Raw genomic sequence first — 21,248 nt, forward strand, 5'->3', positions numbered from 1 at the left:
GCAACCCACTACATCCTTCGTCACTATCCACAACTCCACCAACCTTAGTGTCGTCCACAAATTTACTTATATCAGTACTTATCTAATTCAGGGCTCTTAAACAAACCAGGCTTTAATTGCTCCACCATTACCAGCTGTGCTTTCAAGGCTACAAGCTCAGAAACTCTCCCTTTGACCTCTCTCCTCTCTATTTCTCTCTCTACCTTTAAGAATCTTCTTAAAAACTACCTTTATGACCAAGATGTTGTTCAAGTATCATTTTATGCGCCTGTGTGAAATTTTGCTTATAATACTCCTGGAAAGAGGGTTGAGACATTTCACTACATTAAAGGTGCTATAGAACATAGAACAATACAGCGCAGAATCGGCCCTTCAGCCCTCAATGTTGCACCAACCTGTGAACTATTCTCAGCTCGTCCCCCTACACTATCCCATCATCATCCATGTGCTTATCCAAGGATTGTTTAAATCTCCCTAATGTGGTTGAATTAACTACATTGGTAGTTACTACTCTCTGAGTAAAGAACCTGCTTCTGACATCTGTCACCCCTCAATTTGTAGTTATGACCCCTCATACAAGCTGACATCATCATCCTAAGAAAAAGACTTTCACTAGGAGAAAGTGAGGAGATCTTCTTCAAGGAAAGCATCCTTGAAGAAGCAACACATTTTTCAGAAAAGACTTTCACTGTCTACCCTATCTAATCCTCTGATCATCTTGTATGTCTCTATCAAATCCCCTCATAGTCTTCTTCATTCCAATGAGAACAGACCCAAATCTCTCAGCCTTTCATCATATGATGTTCCCTCCAGACTGGGCAACATCCTGGTAAATCTCCTCTGCACCTTTTCCAATGCTTCCACATCCTTCCCAAAATATGGCGATCAGAACTGTACACAATATTCCAAGTGCGGCCGCACTTGCGTTTTGTATAGTTACAGCATGATATTGCGGCTCCGGAACTCACCCTCTACCAATGAAAGCTAACTCACCGTAATGCCTTCTTAATAACACTATCAACCTGATGGCAACTTTCAGGGATCTATGTATATGGACTCCAAGATCCCTCTGCACATCCACACAACCAAGAATCTTTCCATTGACCCAGTACTCTGCTTTCCTGTTATTCTTCCCAAAGTGCATCACCTCACATTTAGCTGCATTGAACTCCATTTGCCATCTTGCAGCCCAATTCTGCAGGTTATCCAAACCCCCCTGCAACCTGTAACATGCTTCCAAACTGTCCACTATTTCACCGACTTTATTGTCATCTGCAAATTTACTAATCCATCCACCTATGCCTGCATCTAAGTGATTTATAAAAATGACAAACATCAGTGGTCCCAAAACAGATCCATGTGGCACACCACTAGTACCTGGACTCCAGGCTGAATATTTTCCATCAACCACCACTCGCTGCCTTCTTTCAGAAAGCCAGTTTCTAATCCAAACTGCTAAATCACCCTCAATCCCATGTCTCTGCATTTTCTCCAACAGCCTACCATGTGGAACCTTATCAAAGGCTTTACTGAAGTCCATGTATACCAAGTCAACTGCCCTACCCTCATCTTCATGCTTGATCACCTTCTCAAAAAACTCAATGTGGTTTGTGAGACATGACCTGCCCTTGATGGAACTATGTTGACTATCTGAAATCAAATTGTTGCTTGCTAGATGATTATAAATCTTATCTCTTATAATCCTTTCCAAAACCTTTCCTACAACAGACGTAAGGCTCACTGGCCTACAATTACGTGGGTAATGCTCTACCACTGAGCTATACCCGCTTTATTTTTTGAAACAGGCCCTTCGTCCCAACCAGTCCACACCAACCCTCCAAAGAGCAACCCACCCAGACCCATCCCCCTCTGACTAATGCACCTAGCACTTTGGGCAATTTAGCACGGCCAATTCACCTGGCATGCACATTATCATATAATGGAATCAAAGAAACCTTAGTGGGGGATAATAAGAGGATTATTTATGTACACAGTATAGCTTAACAATGTAACAAAGAGTTTACACGTACATAACACCTTAGCTATTCTTGGCACATCCCTCAAATTGCTTCACAGCCATTATGTTGTTTTGATTTTGAGCTGTGGAGATGGATTTTCACGAACCAGGCAGGAAGTTCAAGACAGGAAATTTTCCAACTTGACACATCTGCCTCCATATAATAAGTCAGGCACAACCTATTTTCACTCTAGGAAAGTGGAGTCATAATCACATTGGGCCTTCTGACACTGGAAATAATTTGGATCCTGGTAAGAAGGTCCAACCTGTTTGTCAGGAACTTTGGACCAGTTGTAGTAAAAGCGGTTCAGCTCTATGGCCCTCACGCTTCAAATCCCCTGACTCACCATACCCTATTGATGTCTCTTCATATCACCCAAATTCCTATCATGCCCCCTCATATCTCCCTTGCCACTTCATTGCCTCCACCCTTTCAATTCAGTCTGCACTATGTGGAGGACACTAAGCCATATAATAACAAACACAAGGCTGGAAGTGTTTGTGAAAAGAAGCACCTATTCAGAAAGAGACTTGAATAAAGCTATTGCTCTTATTCATTTAGAAATGTGCTAATCAGACATGGCCATTCAATTGTTCAGTAACAAAAGTTTTACCCAACATTAGATCTCTTGTCCAAACAACAATGCAGACATTAAAAAACAAATGGCCAGACATCTGTTTCTCTATAAAGTGTCATTTTATAAGCTCGAAGACTCATTAATGGATTCAGCTAAGCTAGGGTCAGTTGATGCAAGCTGAATTGGAGCGTTAGCTTTGTTATTTTTATTCATTTGTGAGACTTGGGCATCTGTCTGAGACAGCATTTACTGTCTGTCCCTGGTGGCCCTTGAGAAGGTGATGGTGAGCTGCCTTCTTGAATTGCTGTAGTCCTGCTGTAGATGGAACCACAATGCCATTCAGGAGAGAATGCCAGGATCGTGACCCTACGACACTGATGGAACAGCAACATGTTTCCAAGTAGGGTGGTGAGTGGCGTCTAGGGGAACTTGCAGGCAGTGGTGTCCCATGTACCTGCTGCCCTTGTCCTTCTGGATGTAAGTAGCTATGGGTTTAGAAAATGCTGTTCTAGAACTGTTGGTGAATTTGATTGATTAATATTTTTTGAGATTATAATAAATTAATCTTCCTTTGGTGGATTTTGTTACTGTCTGGTTATTTGCTTAATCAAGGAAAGTCAGCACAGATTTGTTGAAGAAAAATTTTGTTCCACTTTTTATAAGAGTGTTGATGAGAAAGGATAAACGGCAGTTGAAATTTATTGCAGGAAAGTGGAAAATGGTATATTTTGGAAAGAAAACAAGGAGAGACAACATAAATATAAGCTTACAGTTTGAAGGAGTGTATGGGATCAGAAAGACATAGGCTTAGGCTTTTTTATCATTTGTTGACCATGTCAGAGGAAGTGAGAAATGGTTAAAATGCATTCAGAAACTAAAACAAGAAGCAAGTTGCTAAAAACTAAGGGGATATACGTTCAAGAAGATGATGATGAGGGATTTCTTCTCGCAGATGGTCAATAGTCTTCAGAATTATCTTCCACAGAAAGCAGTAAAATTTGGGCCATTGAACATATTCAGGGCTGAGTCAGATAGATTTTGATTGACCAGAGATAAAGTGTTGTGGGTATAGGTAGGAAATGGGAGTTAAGGCCATAATCAGATCTCTCATTGAATGGGGAACAGAGTGGGACAACGGTCTGCCCTTGCTCTTCGTACCTATGATCATCTGATGAAGATGCATCGCTCCGAAAGCTAGTGTGCTTCCGATTAAACCTGTTGGACTATAACCTGGTGTTGTGTGATTTTTAACTTTGTACACCCCAGTCCAACACCGACACCTCCAAATTATGATCATCTGATCAGTGATACGTTTCAACCAACAAGTCAATAAAAGGTATAAAATAACTACCAAAAACTGTTGGGAATAAGAGAACCAGTTCTCTTAAACTTGATGTAATTTATCATGAAGAAACAAAATGTGTAATATTAAAATTTAGTGAACAAGATTAAAAAAAAGCTATTGATCACGTATTGTGTCTTATATTTTTATGTCAGCAACTAAATAGTGACTGCTAACTTATGTTTTATATACCAAAGAAAACAGCTCCTGTGGCCAGAACTGAATTAATTATGAGAAAAGTCAAAATTATATGTTAATTCTGAATTTCTGCCAATAGGCTCTAAGATGTGCAAATTCATTACAGCTACATTGGCAGACCAAAACAGGTAGAAAATTCCCCAGTGCTCAATGGATGTGTAATATTGGGCTTTGTACTCAAATCATAGGGGTAGCAAGGAACTGTTAGAAAGGGTGTTAACCCAGTTAGAGTAAAGGAACAGTGATCTATTTCTAAGTCAGTATTGTACATGGCATTGAAGGGAACTTGGGGTTATATTGTGTTCCCATGCAACTGCTGCCCTTGTCCTGCAACAAAATGGTGTCACAGGTTAGAGAGGTGCTGCCAACGAAGTCTTGGAGAGCTGCTGCATTACTGCCTACAGCCAATAATACAAAGATCCAACACTGCACGTTTCATGATCACTGGACATCTCAAAGTACTTTGCGGAAACTTTAAAGGATTCAGAAAAGATTTACAAGGATGTTGTTAGGATTGGAGGGTTTGAGCTTTAGGGAGAGACTGAATAGGCTGGGGCTGTTTTCCCTGGAGCATTGGAGGCTGAGTAAAGTAGAGTAGCTTTTATTTGTCATTTCTACCACATACAACTGATACAGTAAAAACGAGACAGCGTTCCTCCAGTAGCGAGGGTGCTACATGGATAGCACAATCTACAGAATCTTACATGGCATAAAGTGCACAAGAAGTGCAAAACACGCAAGTGAGAAACCATATATCTTCTGTCAATTGGCAGGAGGGAGAAGAGTTTGAGTGAAGGGTGTGTGGGGTCTTCCACAATGCTGTTAGGCTTTCAGATGCAGCATGTGGAGCAAATGTCTGTAATGGAGGGAAGAGAGACACTGATAATTTTCCCAGTTGTTCTCACTTACCGTTGTAGGGTCTTACAATCCGAGACAGTGTAATTCCCGAACCAGGCTGTGATGCAGCAGCTCAGGGTACTCTCAATGAACCCTCTGTAGAATGTGGTGAAGATAGGGGTTGGGAGGTGGGCTTTCCTCAGCTTGCAGAGAAATTAGAAAGCTGCTGGACTTTCTTGGCTACGGAGACGGTGTTGCAGGTCTAGGTGAGATTCTCCACTAAGCATATGCCAAGAAATTTGGTTCTCTTCATGATCTCCATGGGGGAGCCATCGATGTCCAGGGTGGCCACTCCAGGGTGACCTCTTCTAAATTCACGAGGGGCATGTATAGGGTAAATAGACAAGGTCTTTCCCATGGGTGAGGGAGTCCAAAACTAGAGGGTATAGGTTTAAGATGAAAGGGAAAAGATTTAAAAGAGATCTAAAGGATATCTTTTTCACGCAGAGGGGGTATGTCTAAAGAATGAGCTGCCAGTGGAAGTAGTGGAGGCTGGTACAATTACAACATTTAAAAGGCATCTGGATGTATATATGAATAGGAAGGGATAAGAGGGATCTGGGTCAAATGCTGGCAAATGGAACTAGATTTATTTAGGATATCTGGTGGGTATGCATGAGTTGGACCAAAAGATCTGTTTCCATGTTGTATATCTCTATGATTCTATGACTCGATGACATCAAACTTTAGTCACTGTTGTGATATAGGAAATGCAGTAGCTAATTTGTGCACAGCAAACTTCTTACAAACAACAATGTAATAATGGCCAGATAATGGATGTGGCGATGTTAACTGAGGAATAAATACTGCCCAGAACACCCAATATGATTCCCCAGCACTCTTTCAAAACACTGCTTAACATTGTTACTCATTCGCTCCCCTAAATTTGCTAACAATTGACAGCAAGTTGAATGGGCAGTAATTGACCAGGTTAGATTTGTCCTTTTTGTTGACAATTGTATTGACAACATTTCACATTGCCTATTAGAGGCCAATGTTGTAACTGTATCAAGACAGCGCAAGTTAAGATTTTGGTTTCTTTTGCTGCAGCAGCGTACTGAGCCATTTCACCAGACTGCCTCTGTCATATCCACTTTTCCCTTGAACCAAGGACTCACTTTCCTGCCCCACCATGGTTGATAAGATCCTCATCTGTGTCTGATGCATGTCTTGCACTTCTGCCCTCACCCCTATCCATCCCATTGTCTGCCTAACCATTGTTCTCTTTTTCTGGGCTCGATTTCCACCTGTTGTGTACTTCTTACTCCTTCTCCATGTCTTCAGCATACATACCACCCATACCTAGCTACCATCTGCTCTGAAGAAAATCACTGATTCCGAAAAGTAAATTCTGTTTTCTTTCCACAGATGCTGACCAAAATTGGGAATATTGCAATTTGTCCCTCATCCAGGTCATTTATTAGGAATAGCTGGGGCCCAAGCACTACTCCCAAGCATAACTAGTTACTCTGCAAAAGACCCATTTGTTCCTACCCCTCTGTTTCATGTCTGTCAACCAATATATTATCGCTATCCCACGTGCTTCAATATTACCCACTAACCTCCTATGAGAGCCTCACTAAAAGCCTTGTGAAAATCGAGACATAAAATTGTAAAAGAGCCATAATTCATTAAGTGGAAGCATGATTAGATACTGATAGAAAATGGAGCACACAGTGCCTCAGAACTCTTTATACATTTCACAATGACTGATGGGTGAAAAACGAAAAGCACATTTCTACTATCGAAAATATAAAGGCTCCAATTCTCACATTTCCAAAGAACATCTTCATGTGGCAAAAATGCCAGAAGTTAGAAGTCATAAGTCCCTTGCCGAAATCCAACATTTCTAATTTTTTACAGGGAATGGCCCTGGTTTGCAATTGCATGTTTCCAAAGGAGGGTGGCCAAAGAAATGACCAGCTACCTCCAGTGAATTCAAATCAAATGTCAAAATCTGTATTAATGATTAAGACTGTATTTTTCTATAGAGTACACAGAAATATAAGTAATTGAATATTTTTCTCCTGTGCGCAGAGGTAATTGGAGAAAGTGAGGACTGCAGATGCTGGAGATCACAGTTGAAAAGTGTAGGGCTAAAAAAAACCACAACAGGTCAAGCAGCATCTGAGGAGTAGGAGAATCGATAGTTCAGGCATAAGCCCTTCATCAGGAATGTGGAGGGGGGAAGGGGAGGAGGAGGGGAGGGGGAGGGGAGAGAAAGGGAGCTGAGGGATAAATCGAAGGGTGGGGGTAGGGGGAAGGTGATAGGGTCGATGCTGATGGGGGGGGTGAGAGGTTCTTGTGGAAATCAATTAGTTGGTATGGTAGGTGAAGCAGGGAAGAATGATGGGAGAAGCAGGAACAAAGTTGGCATAATGTATGAGTGACCACGAGGAAGGGGTAGAGGAATAGATGGGGCATTGAGAATGATGAGCTGAGAGAAGTAGGATGTTTATATTTAAATCTTTATCTTTAAACTTTAACCACTGTGTTGGAACCTCGAGAAAAGGCTTTCTACCCACCTTGCCTAAAGAACCAGCAGACTCTTACAGTCTTTCTGGATCACCTTGACTACCTCCCAATCCACTTTGTTCCAACCCTCCAAATCAACAATTGGAAGGGAGGGGTACCATTTTTCAAAGCAGATTTATGGACTGGGGATCTTCCTGAGAACTTTTCAAGAATGAAAATCATCACCTAAATTTTAAGGACTTGCATATGGTATGGTAATTCCTCAAACCAGTGCCTTATTTTTACTCAGAAAAATTTCCCACTGCATCAATATCTAAAAATCCCAATAGCAACAACAGAAATTAAAGCTATTGTGAGATTATTACCTTCCTTCCTAATTCTGTGTTTGATTATATCTGGTTATGTACCTGGATGAAAGTACACTTCTTGGGATGTGCTGGTGATGTGTGATGCCTGAAGTATTTATATGGATCGTACTCTCATTCACCTAACAATGCTAGATTTTCTTTATTTTTGCCAATTACAAAATTATCTTGGGAGGTTTGGGGGGAAAAAATTGGCTAGCTATATGAATCTAGATGAAATAGAGTCTGTGGCTGTAGTCTTACAAAATACACTTATAGCTTTCTCAAAAATAGTTGGGGCAATCATTTGAATTTCTTTAAAGTCAAACCTTAGAAGACATGCCAGCACTGGGACAGTTATAATGTACAGATCGAATATTGTGTAAACAAGATTTAGATTTTAAGCTTTGCAGGAGGCAGATCACAGTAAAAGTCCTTGGAGATTAATACTTGTTGTATCACGCATACTGCACATCAAGGAAACATTGCATGGTACACTGACAATTTGTCAAAGAGACAAAAGCAGATGCATGATTAAAGGAGATGATCAAAATGGCATGTTGGAATAAATTGAAATGAATTATTTATAATGTTATTCATAACATTTTGTGGTAGGTTTCAGCACAGTTATCACATGCTTGCACACAGTGCATAACAATTGATAAGGATAGTTGGTACATGAATGTACATTAATCTTCTGTAAGTTCAGAGAGGACTTGTATTATCTCTGGGCACATATTGTCTTGAGAATTTGTGACACAAAGGGAGGCAAGTCCAAAGATGCGCCAGTTAGGTGGATTTGCCATGCTAAATGGTAGTGTCCAAGGTTGTTCAGACTTGGTGGGTTATGTATGATAAATGCAGCATTCTGGGGATACAGTTGCAGGAGTTGTGAATGTGTGATGCTCTCTGGAATATAGACTTGATGGGTTGAATGGTCTATCTGCACTGTAAGGATTCTATTGCTCTATAAACAATAAAAATATTATTAAAAAGTAATAATCTGAGAATCTCTACTATATATCAAATGCCATTTTCAAAAGGCAATTTTTGTCTGTTTTTTTAATGTCCAACTGAGTGTTAAGTCCTGTGGAAATGAAAAGGTTTCTATTTCACACATCATGGTAAGGATCATTCACTCTCAGATTCGCCACCAATAAGATACAGAGTAAAGCTTCCTCTTGTCTCTCTTAGCATTTCATTTTCTCCCACTGTACCTTGTGATTTCTCCACTCCCTGCATTAGTATCACTTAGTGGTTGACCTTGTAAGTTTAGAACTCAATTCAGACTGACTAAACTCAATATACTATAATATACTCTGGCAGACCAGGTTGTCTGATAGTGGGACCACCACCCCTCAACAGGGAAGAACGGTAGCTCCATCACTCCTAGGAGTGTGAGAGCTCAGTCGTGTGCATTGCTGGTACTTCAGGCTAGAAGATCATTGATTTCCCAAGAAGGTAAATGTAGGGTTTATAAGTGAGATTCATCAGCCCAGGGAGAAACTAGACAGAAATAAAACTTCCACCTAAAATCAAAGTACGGCAGACACTGCAGATCGGAAATAAAACAGAAAACACTGGAAAAACTCAGCAAATCTGTGGAGAGAGAAACAGGGTTAATGTTTCAAGTCCAATATGACACTTCTTCAAAAAGCTATTCCCGCTGGGAAGTCTCTCAATAACTAGAAATCATAGATTTAAAATTTTGGCTATTGTTCAAAACAAGAGGAGATTTTTCTTCATGCAGAAAGTCATCAAAACCTAAAACTAACTACTTGGAGAGGTGATGAAAGCAAATTTGATAATATTTTTAATGAGTGATTGGATAGATATTTGATCAGGATCATACAGTCATAGAGATGTACAGCACAGAAAAGGCCCTTCAGCCCATTACATTCACAGTGGTCAAAAACAACAACATAACTATTCTAATCCTGCTTTCCAGCTCTTCACCCATAGCATTGTAAGCCTTGGTATCACAAATGTACATCAAAATACTTCTTAAATGTTATGAAGGTTTCTGACTCTACCACTTAGAAGCAGTGAATTCCCACTATCCTCTGGGTGAAACAAGTTTTCCTCATATCATCTCTCAACCTTCTGCCCTTTACCTTAAATCCATGCACTCTAGCCATGGATCCCTCCATCAAGGGGAAAGGTCTCTTCCTGTCTACCCTATCTATGCCTCTCATTATGTCCCCTCTCAATGTCCTGTGCTCCAAGGTAAACAATTCCAGTCTGCCTCCCTAAGTGAAAGTCTCCACCTCAGGCTGTATCTTAGTAAATCTCCTTTGCACCCTCTTCAGTGCTATCACATCCCTCCTATAATGTGGATTCCAGAACTGCATACAATACTCTAGCTGTGGCCAAACTGACATTTTATATAGTTCCAGCATAACCTCCCAATTCTTAAACTCTATATCTCAGCTAATAAAGGCAAGTATATAATTTGCCTTCTTAACCATTTTATCCGCCAGTCTTGATATCTTAAGGGACCAATGGGCATGCGGACCTTTGACTCTCAATTCTTCCAAGGGTCCTAATATTTATCATGTATTCACTTGCCTTGTCTGTCCTGCTCAAGTGCATCATCACATATTTTTCTGGATCAAATTCCATTTGCCACTATTCAGACCATCTGACCCACCCATCTATATCCTCCTGTGAGCTCAGGCTATCCTCTTCATCATGCAACCAAGGTCTCCATACAAAGAATAGTTGGGTTGTGAATCTGAGCAACAATTAAATGCTCTTTCTAAGAGATAGCAAAAGCAAAAAAGGCCAAGTGCCCACCTTCTGTGTTGTTAAATTTCAATGATTCTATGGAGAGCCTTTATAGCAACCTGACTATGGAAGTTTTTTTAACTAACCAAACCAATCTGGAATAGATTTGAATGTAAGTGTTGTACAATCTACTCCAATCTAACTTCTTGAATCCATTTTGCTATCAAGTTGGTCAGGTAGTTACGATACACCGACATTTTGATGAGCTTGAATCATCTCCCACTTCCCCGATACCAAACCCGGACTGCAATCGTCCATCTGAACTCTGCAATGACCTATTGCATTTTGTTGAACATAGAATCTAGTCAGCAGCAGAGAACTACAAAGAATCATAAATAAAGTTAGAATCAGAGCAGGAAGATATAAAGAACGTTAATGCATTTGTTCATTACTGTGTCAGCTAGCATTTTGATGATGCTGCCTCACTGCTTCCACAAAACTCTTAACTCTTTCATTCCTAGAACATAGGTGCTGACGATACATTCAGTAAAAAAAATCATCACCACACTTGCCATTATTTTTGTCCAGCATTCAAATAATCTCCTCTTCCCTACCTCAGAAACAATATAACTAATTAGAATGTACACAGCAAAGATTGGGAATTAAAACTGGGATCTTGCTGGTTTATATGTGATTATATTTTCATGTGGGGCATAAGGGGAGGTTTAAGCTTCAGCATTATTGACAAGTCATTCCCTATGCAACACCATTGGGATTATCACCATACGTTGTAAACTGGCATTAACCCCTTTAAATGCTTTCCTCAACTATTCATGTATTCATTATTTTCATGCAGAAACAAATACCTGTGTTACCAGAAGCTTTATATCTATTCTGTACATATGTTTTTCCATGCAGTACATATCCATTGCAACCACAGAATCTAAAAATGGTTCAGAACTGAATCACTACATCTGATGAGTGAACTGCAATAGTGAGAAACTTTTCTATAAATAACTTATTTAAAAATCAATATTAAAGTAGTGAGTGCAAATGCAATAATTAGAAAAACTGACTTGGGATAAATTCCAGCCTCCAACAATATGGGGAACAGTAATAAAACATCAATGAATCTCCTTTTCAATGTAGATATATTGATGTGACTGTCAAAGCTGATATTTATTTCCAAATCTTAGTTGCCCTTGAGCTGTTAACCAAACATTCTTCAGTGCTCTTCTCAATTCCCCCTCAACTCTAAATCTCTCTGGTTAAGTTCCCTGGTGAGATCACCGATACCTACTGTTCAATTAAACTGTAAAACTGAGCAAAATTAGACATAAGAAGTGTTAAACAATAACTTAATTTTAACATTGATTCATTAAATAGACTGCTTGGTGAGTTTACTACTTTATTGACATTTGGTTAAGTTGATAATCAAATTTTGAAATGACTTAGGCAACGTATAAGATGAAAATTAGTTCCTGTGATGCAGAAAGCACATGTGGGAGCTGCACATTGCTCTATCCAGAAGGTCGGACTCTAGTTTCGTGGCACTTAATTGGCCAGTGCTGTCTTCTTCGTGCAATCAAGGCCCCAAAACTGTGGAAATCCTGCCTCAAGAGCTGACAGCCTCTCCATTACATGCAAAATGATAGTTGCTGTCAATAATGCTTTGGGATCTTCAACATGGACTATCGCTAGATCACTGGAGAGATGAGGGGGCAGGATGGTGATTGTGGGGAGGTGAAATCATCAGCAATTTGGGGAGGGGGTTCAGATGGTAGGGCATTGGAGGACACACCAATCTGGTGGATCACAGAGCAAACCTGACAAGATTTGCTGGGCAGCTTTCAGGAGGCACCAGAAACTCGACTGGGTCCCACTAAATCCTGAACCACCATTAAATCATGATGATATCAGAGATATTAATTACAACTGGTGCATTAATGAATGTAACTGATATCCTGCCCCTTCCAACATTGGTCCATTCCTACCCTTTGCTCAGTTAAGTTTTTACAATGCCAGGAATCAGATAGGGGTCCTCTCACAAACCCCAACCATCATATTCATTCTTGTAGGCTCCATGAAATTCTGCCTATGAAGGTGGAAGTTTTGTCAGATAAGATGGATTTTTGTGCATGTTCAGATTGAATCCCTAAAAGTGGCGTCAGGTTCAAATCCAAAATCTCATCAAACTCTTCAAGCTTTTCCTGGCCTAAGTTTCATGTCTGGTGAGGAATCTCCCTTGGTTCTGGCAGGGAACCAAGTAAGACGATTAGTAGATTGTGTTTTGCTGATAAAAAACACATTTCATTTACAGCTTTTCATTTTGGAGTCATCAGGGCAATTGGCAAGAATTACCAATGCAAAGGGAAAATAACTTTTTAAACTGTGTGAGAAGATAACACAACTAATCTCTTATTCGTAGAGACACCACCATGTAATGGGAACACAGCAGTGAGAAGATGACTGATAATTAAATGGCAAATTTTAAACCAGGAAGGTTGAATCTAACCAGACAAGATATTACCCCGAGAAATGAACCAGAAAATAGGTGCCAACTGTGTTGTTGAGTCATGAATATGTTATATCAGTCTGCAAAGAACAGGTATTGTATATTAATATATGTAGTTGCATAGTTCCATAGGTCATACACAGGATCATTTAGCAAATGTTGTCCAACTGCAGAATTCCGTCTAATGTCGGACAATAATGGTTTGAGTTTTTCAAGCATTGGCTGGGTGGGTACAGTCAGTACTTTGTTTGTTGCTAACAACTGAAGGGATATGCTGTTTAACATAATTTGCACTCCTTGGGATATACAGTACAGACTTTGGAGAGTCTTTAACTTTGCCTTCTGACATTTCCAGCCAGTGCACAGGTTCCATAAAGTTGCAAAATCTCGCCAAGTTGGAGGGTTGAGTGAACATCAATAAATCATTGACTGAAACTTAACTGATCGCATTAGTATAAAGGTTGAAATCAACAGGTCTATGACTAGCTTCAGTGAAAGGTTAACACTGACAGAAGCACTTCTTTCAACCGAAAGTCATTTTTAGGAACTGCAGCTTCATTTCAATAAATTTTAAGTGGTTTGAGCCCACTGAGCTCAATCTCAAATTTTTTTGTCTGTGAGAATTCCTTGCAATGCAAGGACTCCTTACTCTGCAGTGACATAGACTATTAAGGTTAGGCTGCAGCTATCTCCCCATAGGAATGGAGTTGTAACTTCAGAAGCAGCAGCAGTGCCTTCTCCACAGATATGACCAAGACAAAGGGCTGGATGGATACAGAGGTGCAAATTGAGAGAGGTGTTTAGACAATGGACTTGTTTCCTTAATTTTTCCATGATTTGGAGATGCCGGTGTTGGACTGGGGTGTACAAAGTTAAAAATCACACAACACCAGGTTATAATCCAACAGGTTTAATTGGAAGCACACTAGCTTTCAGAGCGACAACCACCTGATGAAGGAGCGTCACTCCGAAAGCTAGTGAGCTTCCAATTAAACCTGTTGGACTATAACCTGGTGTTGCGTGATTTTTAACTTTGATTTTTCCAAACAGTACCACAGGAGGCACAAACTCTCATAGCAGATGGTCATAGGTATCTACAGCCTTTGGAAGTACAAGTTCACCCAAGAGGAGCAAATGGCCAGGTTGTCAAGGTAACCTTGGTTGTCAATTTCTTCATGTCCAGTTCTTAATAGGGGATCAGTTGGTCGTAACTCCAAAATTTTACAATTTGAAGCCAAGATACCGATAATATGTTTAGAATAGATTAGATTCCCTGAAGTGTGGAAACAGGCTCTTTGGCCCAACCAGTCCACACCGACCCTCTAAAGAGCAACCCACCCAGACCCATTCCCCCTAACTAATGCACCTAATTCTATGGGCAATTTAGCATGACCAATTCACCTAACCTGCACTTCTTTGGACTGTGGGAGGAAAATGGAGCACCCGGAGGAAACCCACACAAACAAGTGGAGAACGTGCAAACTCCACACAGTCAGTCGCCTGAGGCGGGAATTGAACCCGGGTCTCTGGCGCTGTGACGCAGCAGTGTTAACCACTGTGCCACCGTGCCACCCCACAAATTAGGTGATTGAAATTTAAAAATTTGATTGAAGTTGAATCAGAATGTATCAATTATAGTGTAATTTAGACCTAGGCGGTTAATTAAAGGCCAGAGCCATATGATTTCATTGAAAAGCATATTTTCAATCCTCCTTGTTCAGTTCTCTGTCTGGAGACAGGTCTAACCCACAGCACTTAGTCCTTCACTGGTTAAGGCAAGAGGGAAAGCCTCAGATCCATTGCAGCCAAAATGGAGGCCAGTCTCATGCATTTGGCACCAATTTGATTCACACCAGACAAGGACTCTCATGTGAATTGTGAAGGTAAAGGCTCCAATTTACTTTCTATCACATGACTGACCAGAAACCTGCCCAGCTCTTTCGAGCTGCCATTGGCCCATGAAGGAAGGGCTCACAGATTGATAATTAACTGTTTGGTCACATCATGAATACACCTTTCTTGGCCATCAAGTGTGGGAATAGAACTTGAACCTGGAACTTTGCCTCTGAGGCAGGGACACTAGCTTTTACTTCACAGCATATGCATGTATACAATCCTATGTTTCAGCATTATATTGTCACATTTAAATATAAACAAAGAAAAAAATACCAAATAAATCAAAGACTGGTATTTTTCACTGGAAATTAGCTCTCAGATTAGTGACTAGCAGCCATTCTCGCAAGACTCTATTTAAATAGTTATTAAGGATGTTCAGGAGTCAATTAGAACCTGAAATTGCCTCTATATGTGATCAAAATAACGTTTATAAAAAGACAGTCATTTCCATAATGCTGATGTAGGCAGGCCAACAACAAGAGGCGAGGCTACCTTAGATTTGGTACTGGGTAATGAACCCGGCCAGATGTTAGATATGGAGGGAGGTGCGCACTTTGGTGATCGTGACCACTATTCTTTTATGTTTACTTTAGTGATGGAAGGGCATACGTACATACTGCAGGGCAGGGGTTGTAGCTGGGGGAAAGGTAATTACAATGCGATTACACAAGATTTAGGATGCAGAGGACAGGAAAGGAAACTGCAGGAAATGGGCACAATTGAAATGTGGAGCTTATTCAAGGACCAGCTACTGCAGGTCCTTGATAAATATATACAGGTCAGGCAGGGAGGAAGTTGTCAAGCGCAAGAGCCATGGTGTACTAAGTTGAATCTGTTGTCAAGAGGAAGAAGAAGGCTAATGTTAGGACGAGATGTGATGGATCAGTTAGGCTATAATTTAGAACCCCGGGAGGGGCCTCTCGGTTCTGCGATCGATCAAATAAACACTAGCAGCTCAGTCTCTTTTAGCAAGTTTTAACAATTTATTATGATGCTTGGCACAGGTTATCCGGCAATGCAGGGATTAAACACCTCTGTGTACTCTGGAAAAGCTGCGCACAACCTTAAAATACAGATAACTTTTATAGGTCTCTTAACAAACAAAACAGCCTTAATTGCAAAATTAATCCAATAAACTGAAGTGATATGACAAATAGACATAAAACTAAGCTAATGATCTATCCTTGGAACTGACTTGTTTGCACGTTCTTACCTCTTTCTGCACCTGCATCTACAAAGCCAGCTCGGATACTTTAATAATGTCATATATTAGTTAATTCTTGCTAATCTCTTTCAATTAGTTCAGGAATGCAGTTTTCAGCAGAGATAGATGCCATTGCTCCTGGAAGCCATTTTGTTATGTTATTTTATGTTACTTGCATTAAGAAGTCATTTGTAGTCAGTAAAAGCATGCATTAAATGGTTGCTCCTGACAACAGCCTAAATCCAGACTTTAGATCCTCAAGGGTGCTTGATAGTTACAAGTTAGCTAGGAGAAAACTAAGAAGAACCAGGAGGGGATATGAGAAATCATTGGCGAATAGGATCTTCAAGTTGCTGCCATTTCTGTTTTTCAGTGGTAGCAGCAACTCGAAGGGCGAGGGCTTGGACCAGGGGCCTGCTGGGAGCTTTGAGCTTTAATATTTGAAATCAGAGACCAGAGGTTTCAGGGAATGGAGGGACTTCTTCTTTTTATTTCCATCCAGCTATATAAGTCAGTGTTTTCTAAATCTGAGACCCTATCTTTGTAGGGCCTCCCACCCAACCTCCCCCTCTAATCTCAAAGACCAGGGACACATCAGGTAAGTGTCTCTTCTTTTTTACTTTGTGATAAGGGGACGAGCAGGGATGGCAGTGCAGGGAGAGGAGTGTTCCTCCTGCATGATGTTTGAAGTGAGGGACGCCATTACTATCCCATCCAAGTACATTTGAGGAAGTGCACCCAACTCTCGCTCCTCCAAGACCGTGTTAGGGAACTGGAGCGGGAGCTGGATGAACTTCAGATCATTTGGGAGGCAGAGGCTGTGATAGATAAGAGTTACAGGGAAGGCATGAAGAAAGCTGGGTGACTATTCGAAGGGGGAAAAAACAGTCAGTGGAGGGATCCTCTGTGGTCATTTCCCTGCAAAACATGTATACCGTTTTGGATACTGTTGGGGGGTGGGGGGATGCAGTGGGGCCCAGGTCTCTGGCACAGAGCCAGTCCTTGTTGCACAGAAGGGAAGGAGGGAAAGGAGGAGAGTGTTAGTCATTGGGGACTCAATAGTTAGAGGTTCAGATAGAAGGTTTGTTGGGAATGAACGAAACTCGCGGTTGGTGTGTTGCCTCCCAGGTGCTAGGTTCCGTGATGTCTCGGATTGTATCTTTGGGGTCCTGAAGGGAAAGGGTGACCAGCCTCAAGTCATGGGTCCATGTAGGTACCAACAACATAGGTACAAAGAGGGACAGGATGTAAGGCAGGATTTCAGGGAGCTAGGGTGGAAGCTGAGAGCTAGAACAAAAAGAGTTGTTATCTCTGTTTTGTTACCCGAGCCATGTGATAGCGAGGTAAGGAATAGGGAGAGATACCAGCTGAACACATGGCTGCAAGTATGGTGCAGGTGAGAGCGTTTCAGGTACTTGGATAATTGGGGCTCCTTCTGGGGAAGATGGGACCTGTACAAACAGGACGGTCTTCACTTGAACCAGAGGGGTACTAATATCCTGGGTGGGAAATTTGATGGTGCTATTCGGGTGGGTTTAAACTAGCTCAGTAGGGGGATGGGAACCTGAGGTGTAGTTGCAGTGCACAGGAGGATGAGAGCAGGGAGGACAGGGACAGGATTTCATGGTCACAGGAATGAGCTGGCAGACAGCAATCTGGTTTGAAATGCGTCTACTTCAACGCCACATGTATCCGAAATAAGGTGAGCTTGCAGCATGGATAGGTACCTATTGTGGTCATTTCAGAGACATGGATAGAGTAGAGTAAGGAATGGATGTTGCAGGTTCCAGGGTTTAGATCATTCATTAAGAACAGGCAAGGTGGTAAAAGACGGGGAGTTGTGGCCTTATGAGTCAAGGATAGTATAAGGGTGGCTGAATGAACTTTTGACGAGAACTTGTCCACTGAGGTAGTGTGGGCAGAGGTTAGAAACAGGAGAGGAGAGGTCACTGCTTGGAGTTTTTTATAGACCTCCGCAGAGTTCCAGGGAGGTGGAAGAGAGGATTGGTAAAATTATTCTGGGTAGGAGTGAAAGGAACAGGGCGGTCATTATGGGCAATTTTAACCTCCCCAACATTGACTGGAGATGCTATAACTCTAGTGTCAGGGTTTCCTGACACAGTATGTTGAAGGGCCGACAAGAGGGGAGGCCACACTGGATCTGGTGCTTGGGAATGAACCAGGCCAGGTGTCTGATTTAGTTGTAGGTGAGCACTTTGGAGAGAGTGATCATAATTCAGTTACATTTAGCTTAGCGTTGGAAAGGGATAGGTACATGCCACAGGTCAAGAGTTATCGCTGGGGCAAGGGCAATTATAATGCGATTCGGCAAGAATTAGGATGCATAGAATGGGGTAGCAAAATGCAGGGGATGTAAACAATGGAAATATGGAGCTGGTTTAAGGAACAGAAATTGCGTGTCCTTGATAGGTATGTCCCTGTCAGACAGGGAGGAAGTGATAAGGTAAGGGAACTGTGGTTTACTACAGAAATTGCACCTCTTGTTAAGAAAAAGGAGGAGGCTTATGTGTTGATGAGGCAAGATGGTTCCGATGAGGCGTTGGAGAGTTATAGATCAGCTAGGAAGGATTTAAAGAGAAGTTAAGATGGTCAAAGAGAGGATATGAGCAGTCTTTAACAAATAGAATAAAGGAGAACCCTAAAGCTTTCTATAGGTATATGAGGAATAAAAGGATGATTTAGGTAGGAATAGGGCCAGTCAAAGAGATAGAAATGGGAAGTTCAGCGTGGACCCGTGGAGATCGGAGAGGTGCTAAACGAACATTTCTCATCGGTTTTCACTCAAGAAAAGGAGAATATTGAAGAGGAGAGGAATGATGTATGAGATATTAGACTAGAAAGGATCGAGGTTAGTTACAAACAGGTATTATCAAGTCTAGAAGGAGTGAAAGTAGACAAGTCCCCTGGGATTTATCCAAGGATTTGCTGGTAAGCTAGGGAGAAGTTAGCAGAGCCTTTGGCTTTGATGTTTGAATCATCATTGTCTACAGGTTTGGTATCAGAGGGCTGGATGATTGAAAATGTCGTGCCCTTGTTCAAGAAGGGCAATAGAGATGACCAGATAATTATAGACCAGTGAGCCTTACTTCTGTTGTAGGAAAGGCTTTGGAAAGGATTATAAGAGATAAGATTTATAATCATCTAGCAAGCAACAATTTGATTTCAGAGGGTCAACATGGTTTCGTCAAGGGCAGGTCATGTCTCACAAACCTCACTGAGTTTTTTTAAGAAGATGACCAAGCATGAAGAGGAGGGTAGGGAAGTTGACGTGATGTACATGGACTTCAGTAAAGCCTTTGATAAGGTTCCACATGGTAGGCTGTTGGAGAAAATGCAGAGGCATGGGATTGAGGGTAATTTAGCAGTTTGGATTAGAAACTGGCTTTCTGAAAGAAGGCAGCAAGTGGTAGTTGATGGAAAATAGTCAGCCTGGAGTCTGGTTACTATTGGTGTGCCACAAGGATCTGTTTTGGGACCAATGATGTTTGTCATTTTTATAAATGACTTAGACGCAGGCATAGGTGGATGGATTCCTGATGAAGGGCTTTTGCCCGAAACATCGATTTCGCTGTTCCTTGGATGCTGCCTGAACTACTGTGCTCTTCCAGCACCACTAATCCAGGATTAGTAAATTTGCAGATGACACTAAAGTCGGTGGAGTAGTGGACAGTTTGGAAGAATGTTACAGATTGCAGGGGGACTTGGATAAACTGCAGAATTGGGCTGCGAGGTGGCAAATGGAATTCAATGCAGCTAAATGTGAGGTGATGCACTTTGGGAAGAATAACAGGAAGGCAGAGTACTAGGTTAGTGGAAAGATTCTTGGTTGTGTAGATGTGCAAAGGGATCTTGGAATCATGTACATAGATCCCTGAAAGTTGCTACCCAGGTTGATAGTGTTGTTAAGAAGGCATTATGGTGTGCTGGGATTCATTGGTGGAGGGATTGAGGTCCGGAGCCGCAATATCATGCTGCAACTATACAAAACGCTAGTGCGGCCACAGTTAGAATATTGCGTACAATTCTGGTCGCCATATTTTGGGAATGATGTGGAAGCATTGGAAAAGATGCAGAAGAGATTTACCAGGATGTTGCCTGGTCTGGAGGGAAAGTCTTATGAGCTGAAAATGTGTTGCTGGTTAAAGCACAGCAGGTTAGGCAGCATCAGGATGAAGGGCTCTGGCCCGAAACGTCGAATTTCCTGTTCCTTAGATGCTGCCTAACCTGCTGTGCTTTAACCAGCAACACATTTTCAGCTCTGATCTCCAGCATCTGCAGACCTCACTTTTTACTCGGAAAGTCTTATGAGGAAAGGCTGAGAGACTTGGGTCTGTTCTCATTAGAAAGAAGAAGGCTAAGAGGAGATTTGATAGAGACATACAAGATGATCAGAGGATTAGATAGGGTAGACAGTGAAAGTCTTTTTCCTAAGATGATGATGTCAGCTTGTATGAGAGGGCATAACTACAAATTGAGGGGTGATAGATTTAAGACAGATGTCAGAGACAGGTTCTTTACTCAAGAGTGGTAAGGGCGTGGAACGCCCTACCTGCTAATATAGTTAACTCAGCCACATTAGGGAGATTTAAACAATCCTTGGATAAGCACATGGATGATGGTGTAGGGGGACGAGCTGAGAATAGTTCACAGGTCAGCGCAACATCGAGGGCCGAAGGGCCTGTTCTGCGCTGTATTGTTCTATGTTCTATGTTCTAAAACCCTAAGGCTTTCTATAGCTATATCAGGAAGAAAAGAATGACAAGAGTAAGATTAGAGCACAGCAGTGGAAAGTCGTGCGTGGAGTCAGAGGAGATAGGAGAAGTGCTAAGTGAATACTTTTTGTCAGTATTCACACAGGAAAAAGACAATGTGTTTGAGGAGGATACTGAGATACAGGTAACTAGACCAGATGGGACTGCATTGCATAAGGAGGAGGTGTCAGCAATTCTGGAAAGTGTAAAAATTGATAAGACTTCTATGCTGGATGGGATTTATCCTAGGATTCTCTGGGAAACCAGGGAAGAGATTGCCGAG

Source organism: Hemiscyllium ocellatum, chromosome 1 (assembly GCF_020745735.1).
Source record: "Hemiscyllium ocellatum isolate sHemOce1 chromosome 1, sHemOce1.pat.X.cur, whole genome shotgun sequence".
NCBI lineage: Eukaryota > Metazoa > Chordata > Chondrichthyes > Orectolobiformes > Hemiscylliidae > Hemiscyllium > Hemiscyllium ocellatum.